This window comes from Schistocerca cancellata, unplaced genomic scaffold (assembly GCF_023864275.1).
Source record: "Schistocerca cancellata isolate TAMUIC-IGC-003103 unplaced genomic scaffold, iqSchCanc2.1 HiC_scaffold_674, whole genome shotgun sequence".
Lineage (NCBI taxonomy): Eukaryota > Metazoa > Arthropoda > Insecta > Orthoptera > Acrididae > Schistocerca > Schistocerca cancellata.
Genome location: NW_026046685.1, coordinates 385,001 through 392,500, shown reverse-complemented (window position 1 = coordinate 392,500; position 7,500 = coordinate 385,001). Strand labels below are relative to the sequence as shown.

The 7,500-nt window shown below is 57.7% G+C and overlaps 2 non-coding genes and 1 pseudogene across 2 annotated transcripts; all 3 read right to left on the bottom strand.

Annotated features, from left to right (window-relative positions):
- LOC126139048 (large subunit ribosomal RNA) overlaps window positions 1–2,708 on the bottom strand; it is a 7,058-nt pseudogene extending 4,350 nt beyond the window's left edge.
- A 189-nt stretch (window positions 2,709–2,897) lies between these two features.
- LOC126139071 (5.8S ribosomal RNA) lies at window positions 2,898–3,052 on the bottom strand. Its single transcript, XR_007528526.1, has one exon. It is a non-coding gene; the product is annotated as a 5.8S ribosomal RNA (ribosomal RNA).
- A 352-nt stretch (window positions 3,053–3,404) lies between these two features.
- LOC126138917 (small subunit ribosomal RNA) lies at window positions 3,405–5,313 on the bottom strand. Its single transcript, XR_007528409.1, has one exon. It is a non-coding gene; the product is annotated as a small subunit ribosomal RNA (ribosomal RNA).
- Between the last annotated feature and the right edge of the window lie 2,187 nt (window positions 5,314–7,500).

The following is a 7,500-nucleotide window of genomic DNA, read 5'->3' as shown; positions in this document are numbered from 1 at the left end:
CGTTGAATGGCGGCCGAAGAGAATCCGCGCACCCGCGCGCCCCCGGAGGAGCACGCTAAGGCGGACGCGGCCTCGCAGCAAGGAAGATCCGTGGGAGGCCAAGGCACGGGACCGAGCTCGGATCCTGCGCGCAGGTTGAAGCACCGGGGCACGAACGCCGCGCAGGCGCGCGCATCCTGCACCGCCGGCCAGCACGAGGCCAACCAACGGCGAGAGCAGACCACGCCCGCGCTAAACGCCCGCACTTACCGGCACCCCTACGGCACTCACCTCGCCCAGGCCCGGCACGTTAGCGCTGACCCACTTCCCGACCAAGCCCGACACGCCCCGATCCTCAGAGCCAATCCTTATCCCGAAGTTACGGATCCAATTTGCCGACTTCCCTTACCTACATTATTCTATCGACTAGAGGCTCTTCACCTTGGAGACCTGCTGCGGATATGGGTACGAACCGGCGCGACACCTCCACGTGGCCCTCTCCCGGATTTTCAAGGTCCGAGGGGAAGATCGGGACACCGCCGCAACTGCGGTGCTCTTCGCGTTCCAAACCCTATCTCCCTGCTAGAGGATTCCAGGGAACTCGAACGCTCATGCAGAAAAGAAAACTCTTCCCCGATCTCCCGACGGCGTCTCCGGGTCCTTTTGGGTTACCCCGACGAGCATCTCTAAAAGAGGGGCCCGACTTGTATCGGTTCCGCTGCCGGGTTCCGGAATAGGAACCGGATTCCCTTTCGCCCAACGGGGGCCAGCACAAAGTGCATCATGCTATGACGGCCCCCATCAACATCGGATTTCTCCTAGGGCTTAGGATCGACTGACTCGTGTGCAACGGCTGTTCACACGAAACCCTTCTCCGCGTCAGCCCTCCAGGGCCTCGCTGGAGTATTTGCTACTACCACCAAGATCTGCACCGACGGCGGCTCCAGGCAGGCTCACGCCCAGACCCTTCTGCGCCCACCGCCGCGACCCTCCTACTCGTCAGGGCTTCGCGGCCGGCCGCAAGGACCGGCCATGACTGCCAGACTGACGGCCGAGTATAGGCACGACGCTTCAGCGCCATCCATTTTCAGGGCTAGTTGCTTCGGCAGGTGAGTTGTTACACACTCCTTAGCGGATTCCGACTTCCATGGCCACCGTCCTGCTGTCTTAAGCAACCAACGCCTTTCATGGTTTCCCATGAGCGTCGATTCGGGCGCCTTAACTCGGCGTTTGGTTCATCCCACAGCGCCAGTTCTGCTTACCAAAAGTGGCCCACTTGGCACTCCGATCCGAGTCGTTTGCTCGCGGCTTCAGCATATCAAGCAAGCCGGAGATCTCACCCATTTAAAGTTTGAGAATAGGTTGAGGTCGTTTCGGCCCCAAGGCCTCTAATCATTCGCTTTACCGGATGAGACTCGTACGAGCACCAGCTATCCTGAGGGAAACTTCGGAGGGAACCAGCTACTAGATGGTTCGATTAGTCTTTCGCCCCTATACCCAGCTCCGACGATCGATTTGCACGTCAGAATCGCTACGGACCTCCATCAGGGTTTCCCCTGACTTCGTCCTGGCCAGGCATAGTTCACCATCTTTCGGGTCCCAACGTGTACGCTCTAGGTGCGCCTCACCTCGCAATGAGGACGAGACGCCCCGGGAGTGCGGAGGCCGCCGCCCCGTGAAGGGCGGGGAAGCCCCATCCTCCCTCGGCCCACGCAAGGCGAGACCTTCACTTTCATTACGCCTTTAGGTTTCGTACAGCCCAATGACTCGCGCACATGTTAGACTCCTTGGTCCGTGTTTCAAGACGGGTCGTGAAATTGTCCAAAGCTGAAGCGCCGCTGACGGGAGCGATTATTCCGCCCGAGAGCATCCCGAGCCAACAGCGGCGCGGGTCCGGGGCCGGGCCAGGTAGGTCCGTCATCCGGGAAGAACCGCGCGCGCTTGCCGGGAGCCCGAGCGCCCAAAGGGGCGAATCGACTCCTCCAGATATACCGCCGAGCAGCCAGCCAGGACACCGGGGCTCTGCCCAACAGACGCGAACCGAGGCCCGCGGAAGGACAGGCTGCGCACCCGGGCCGTAGGCCGGCACCCAGCGGGTCGCGACGTCCTACTAGGGGAGAAGTGCGGCCCACCGCACACCGGAACGGCCCCACCCCGCGGCGAGTGGAAAGGCAACCGGACACGACCCCGCCGCGGATTGCTCCGCGCGGGCGGCCGGCCCCAGCTGCCGAGGGCGGGAGCCAGTGGCCGGATGGGCGTGAATCTCACCCGTTCGACCTTTCGGACTTCTCACGTTTACCCCAGAACGGTTTCACGTACTTTTGAACTCTCTCTTCAAAGTTCTTTTCAACTTTCCCTCACGGTACTTGTTCGCTATCGGTCTCGTGGTCATATTTAGTCTCAGATGGAGTTTACCACCCACTTGGAGCTGCACTCTCAAGCAACCCGACTCGAAGGAGAGGTCCCGCCGACGCTCGCACCGGCCGCTACGGGCCTGGCACCCTCTACGGGCCGTGGCCTCATTCAAGTTGGACTTGGGCTCGGCGCGAGGCGTCGGGGTAGTGGACCCTCCCAAACACCACATGCCACGACAGGCGGCAGCCTGCGGGGTTCGGTGCTGGACTCTTCCCTGTTCGCTCGCCGCTACTGGGGGAATCCTTGTTAGTTTCTTTTCCTCCGCTTAGTAATATGCTTAAATTCAGCGGGTAGTCTCGCCTGCTCTGAGGTCGTTGTACGAGGTGTCGCACGCCACACCGCCAGCCGGCTGTGCACGCTACCGAGAAAGTACCGGTATGCGAACCGCCAGGCGACGGGCGCGCATCGCACGTTTAAGGAGACGCGGCCGGCCCCACAGGCGGCCACGACACTCCCAGGTCTCCGAAGGCGGGACAAACGCCGCGCGCTTCAGTATACGTAGCCGACCCTCAGCCAGACGTGGCCCGGGAACGGAATCCATGGACCGCAATGTGCGTTCGAAACGTCGATGTTCATGTGTCCTGCAGTTCACATGTCGACGCGCAATTTGCTGCGTTCTTCATCGACCCACGAGCCGAGTGATCCACCGTCCTGGGTGATCTTTTTTGTTTAGTTTCCACTGTCTCTTTCAAAACAGTTGCATAGGCGGGACTGAGGCGTTTGACGGCCCCTGTTCCAGCGTTCTGTGTCCAACGGCCTCACGGCCGATGGGCGTCGTACGGCTCCACACCGGAGCGGACAGGCACTCGGGCGAAAGTCATTCAAAACCGGCGCCAGGCGCCAGGTGCCGCAGGCCAGCCGCTCCAGAGCTTCAGCGCTCGTACCACACAACATTTTTCCGTTAGTTTTGAGAGGCACGCGTGGTTCCGCACGCGGCGCACGGCTGCTGCCGTACAGGTAGCGTGTTGCGCGACACGACACGCACATCGAAAGACATGCAGTCTAGTCGGTAATGATCCTTCCGCAGGTTCACCTACGGAAACCTTGTTACGACTTTTACTTCCTCTAAATGATCAAGTTTGGTCATCTTTCCGGTAGCATCGGCAACGACAGAGTCGATGCCGCGTACCAGTCCGAAGACCTCACTAAATCATTCAATCGGTAGTAGCGACGGGCGGTGTGTACAAAGGGCAGGGACGTAATCAACGCGAGCTTATGACTCGCGCTTACTGGGAATTCCTCGTTCATGGGGAACAATTGCAAGCCCCAATCCCTAGCACGAAGGAGGTTCAGCGGGTTACCCCGACCTTTCGGCCTAGGAAGACACGCTGATTCCTTCAGTGTAGCGCGCGTGCGGCCCAGAACATCTAAGGGCATCACAGACCTGTTATTGCTCAATCTCGTGCGGCTAGAAGCCGCCTGTCCCTCTAAGAAGAAAAGTAATCGCTGACAGCACGAAGGATGTCACGCGACTAGTTAGCAGGCTAGAGTCTCGTTCGTTATCGGAATTAACCAGACAAATCGCTCCACCAACTAAGAACGGCCATGCACCACCACCCACCGAATCAAGAAAGAGCTATCAATCTGTCAATCCTTCCGGTGTCCGGGCCTGGTGAGGTTTCCCGTGTTGAGTCAAATTAAGCCGCAGGCTCCACTCCTGGTGGTGCCCTTCCGTCAATTCCTTTAAGTTTCAGCTTTGCAACCATACTTCCCCCGGAACCCAAAAGCTTTGGTTTCCCGGAGGCTGCCCGCCGAGTCATCGGAGGAACTGCGGCGGATCGCTGGCTGGCATCGTTTATGGTTAGAACTAGGGCGGTATCTGATCGCCTTCGAACCTCTAACTTTCGTTCTTGATTAATGAAAACATACTTGGCAAATGCTTTCGCTTCTGTTCGTCTTGCGACGATCCAAGAATTTCACCTCTAACGTCGCAATACGAATGCCCCCGCCTGTCCCTATTAATCATTACCTCGGGTTCCGAAAACCAACAAAATAGAACCGAGGTCCTATTCCATTATTCCATGCACACAGTATTCAGGCGGGCTTGCCTGCTTTAAGCACTCTAATTTGTTCAAAGTAAACGTGCCGGCCCACCCAGACACTCAATAAAGAGCACCTTGGTAGGATTTCAACGGGGTCCGCCTCGGGACGCACGAACACGCACGAGGCGGTCGCACGCCTTCGGCTCGCCCCACCGGCAGGACGTCCCACGATACATGCCAGTTAAACACCGACGGGCGGTGAACCAACAGCGTGGGACACAAATCCAACTACGAGCTTTTTAACCGCAACAACTTTAATATACGCTATTGGAGCTGGAATTACCGCGGCTGCTGGCACCAGACTTGCCCTCCAATAGATACTCGTTAAAGGATTTAAAGTGTACTCATTCCGATTACGGGGCCTCGGATGAGTCCCGTATCGTTATTTTTCGTCACTACCTCCCCGTGCCGGGAGTGGGTAATTTGCGCGCCTGCTGCCTTCCTTGGATGTGGTAGCCGTTTCTCAGGCTCCCTCTCCGGAATCGAACCCTGATTCCCCGTTACCCGTTACAACCATGGTAGGCGCAGAACCTACCATCGACAGTTGATAAGGCAGACATTTGAAAGATGCGTCGCCGGTACGAGGACCGTGCGATCAGCCCAAAGTTATTCAGAGTCACCAAGGCAAACGGACCGGACGAGCCGACCGATTGGTTTTGATCTAATAAAAGCGTCCCTTCCATCTCTGGTCGGGACTCTGTTTGCATGTATTAGCTCTAGAATTACCACAGTTATCCAAGTAACGTGGGTACGATCTAAGGAACCATAACTGATTTAATGAGCCATTCGCGGTTTCACCTTAATGCGGCTTGTACTGAGACATGCATGGCTTAATCTTTGAGACAAGCATATGACTACTGGCAGGATCAACCAGGGAGCTGCGTCAACTAGAGCTGAGCAGCCGGCCGCCCGGGAGTGTGTCCCAGGGGCCCGCGCGAACACGCAAGCGTCCGCTCAATTATTCTGCAAACAGGAGGAGGCTGAGCTCCCCTGCACAATACACCTCGAAACCCTCTCAGGTCCCGGCGGCGCGCAGCGCCGTCCTAAGTACTTGGTCGGGTTCGAGAGAGGCGCAATCGCCCGGAGTTAGGCGAGTAGACGCTTTAGGTGCGACCACCCGTGCTCCCAACTGAGCTTGCCGCTGCCGACAGAGGCCCGGGAGCGTGCTGTCGTGGCATTGCCGGCGGGAGACAACACGCGCCACCTACGGTGACCGGCAGCTCCAACGCCAGCGCCACAGAAGGGCAAAGGCCCCACGTGGGTGCCGAAGCGAACTCTCCCAGCACAGCGCACGTGCCAACACGTCTGCACAACTGCGATACAAACCACCAGCGAGAACCGCTGGGGCGACCGAGCAGCAGACGGCGTCGCGGCGCCGAGTGCCGGGCGGCGGCGCATCCTCAACGCACACAGTCCTCAGTCGGACCAGCACACTGCAGATGTCCACCGCGCTTCGCACCGGGCCCGCGAGGACCCACTTTGGCCGCCCGGCGCCGCGCGCAGGGTGCCCCGGCGCGCAGCTGCGCCGCCTGCCGCGTCCGTCGGCCGGCGCGCCTGCCACTGGGCGCCCCCACCAGCCGGCTGTAGCGCGTGCGCCCACGCACCGCGCGGCCAGCACGCCGGGCGGCCCCCCCTCACCGGCCGGGGACGGTCCCACCCAGCCACCGCCGCATATCGCTTCACACACAGATTTGCCCTTACTGATTTACCTCCAGCAACAACAACCGTACCACAATGGGTTTACCAGTTGTTCATTTGCGTAACGTCACCAGCAAACGTAGACGTCCATCCCAGTTTGCAAATGCAACGATTATTGCATACCTGTCTGTTAGGTGTCACGACACACTACGTCTGCCCACATACACGCAACAAAATGAGCACGACTAGAGAACACGTGGGAGGTGGCCCCCTACGTATGCGATGTCCATTACGAGACCGACTGTCAACCAGCATCTGTACCATGTCGCAGATGTGGAACGCGGTGCACCATGCTATCACACTGTGTGAGAAGAGACGACTACGTTTGAATACACGCGCCACTACATCAACAGACGGCTCATGCTGATCGCCATCCAGGGCGTCCGTTACTCCCACACGTCTCTATGGCGTACCACACTGCAATGTAGCTGTTATGGGGAGACGGCACGTGGCTGAGTGCACAACATTTGGACCGTATGGTTCGCTGTTGTTGGGCGCAGTCGTTGTACGGTCACACATGTGCCACAGCGTATCATTCAGTACATACGGACCTATGTGCAGTACAATGTGAGGGTTAAGCTTACGACATCAGCGGACAGTGGACACAGGCCGTACCACGACGTAGACTGAGCGCTTCGACATGCGAATGCCAGTGAACAGCTGCGAAGGGCATTGAACACGCAAGCACCTGAACGACCAGCGTGCGAAGGCAGGGGGGAGGGGGGGGGGCGATGTACATCCTGCAGTCGTCCACATTACAGTGTACAGCGGGAGCATGTCAAAAGTAAGCAACACTTGCGAAGTGTTGAACATGAAACGATACACAAGAGGGTGGGCGGTGCGAGTAGCGAACTATATTCAGAGGGTTGTGGTTAGACAACACTAGATTAATGTAACGTGTCATATGCCAATTACAGAGCAGGTTAAGGCACAACGTGGGTTAGGTTAAGGCACAACGTGGGTTAGGTTAAGGCACAACGTGGGTTAGGTTAAGGCACAACGTGGGTTAGGTTAAGGCACAACGTGGGTTAGGTTAAGGCACAACGTGGGTTAGGTTAAGGCACAACGTGGGTTAGGTTAAGGCACAACGTGGGTTAGGTTAAGGCACAACGTGGGTTAGGTTAAGGCACAACTTGGGTTAGGTTAAGGCACAACTTGGGTTAGGTTAAGGCACAACTTGGGTTAGGTTAAGGCACAACTTGGGTTAGGTTAAGGCACAACTTGGGTTAGGTTAAGGCACAACTTGGGTTAGGTTAAGGCACAACTTGGGTTAGGTTAAGGCACAACTTGGGTTAGGTTAAGGCACAACTTGGGTTAGGTTAAGGCACAACTTGGGTTAGGTTAAGGCACAACTTGGGTTAGGTTA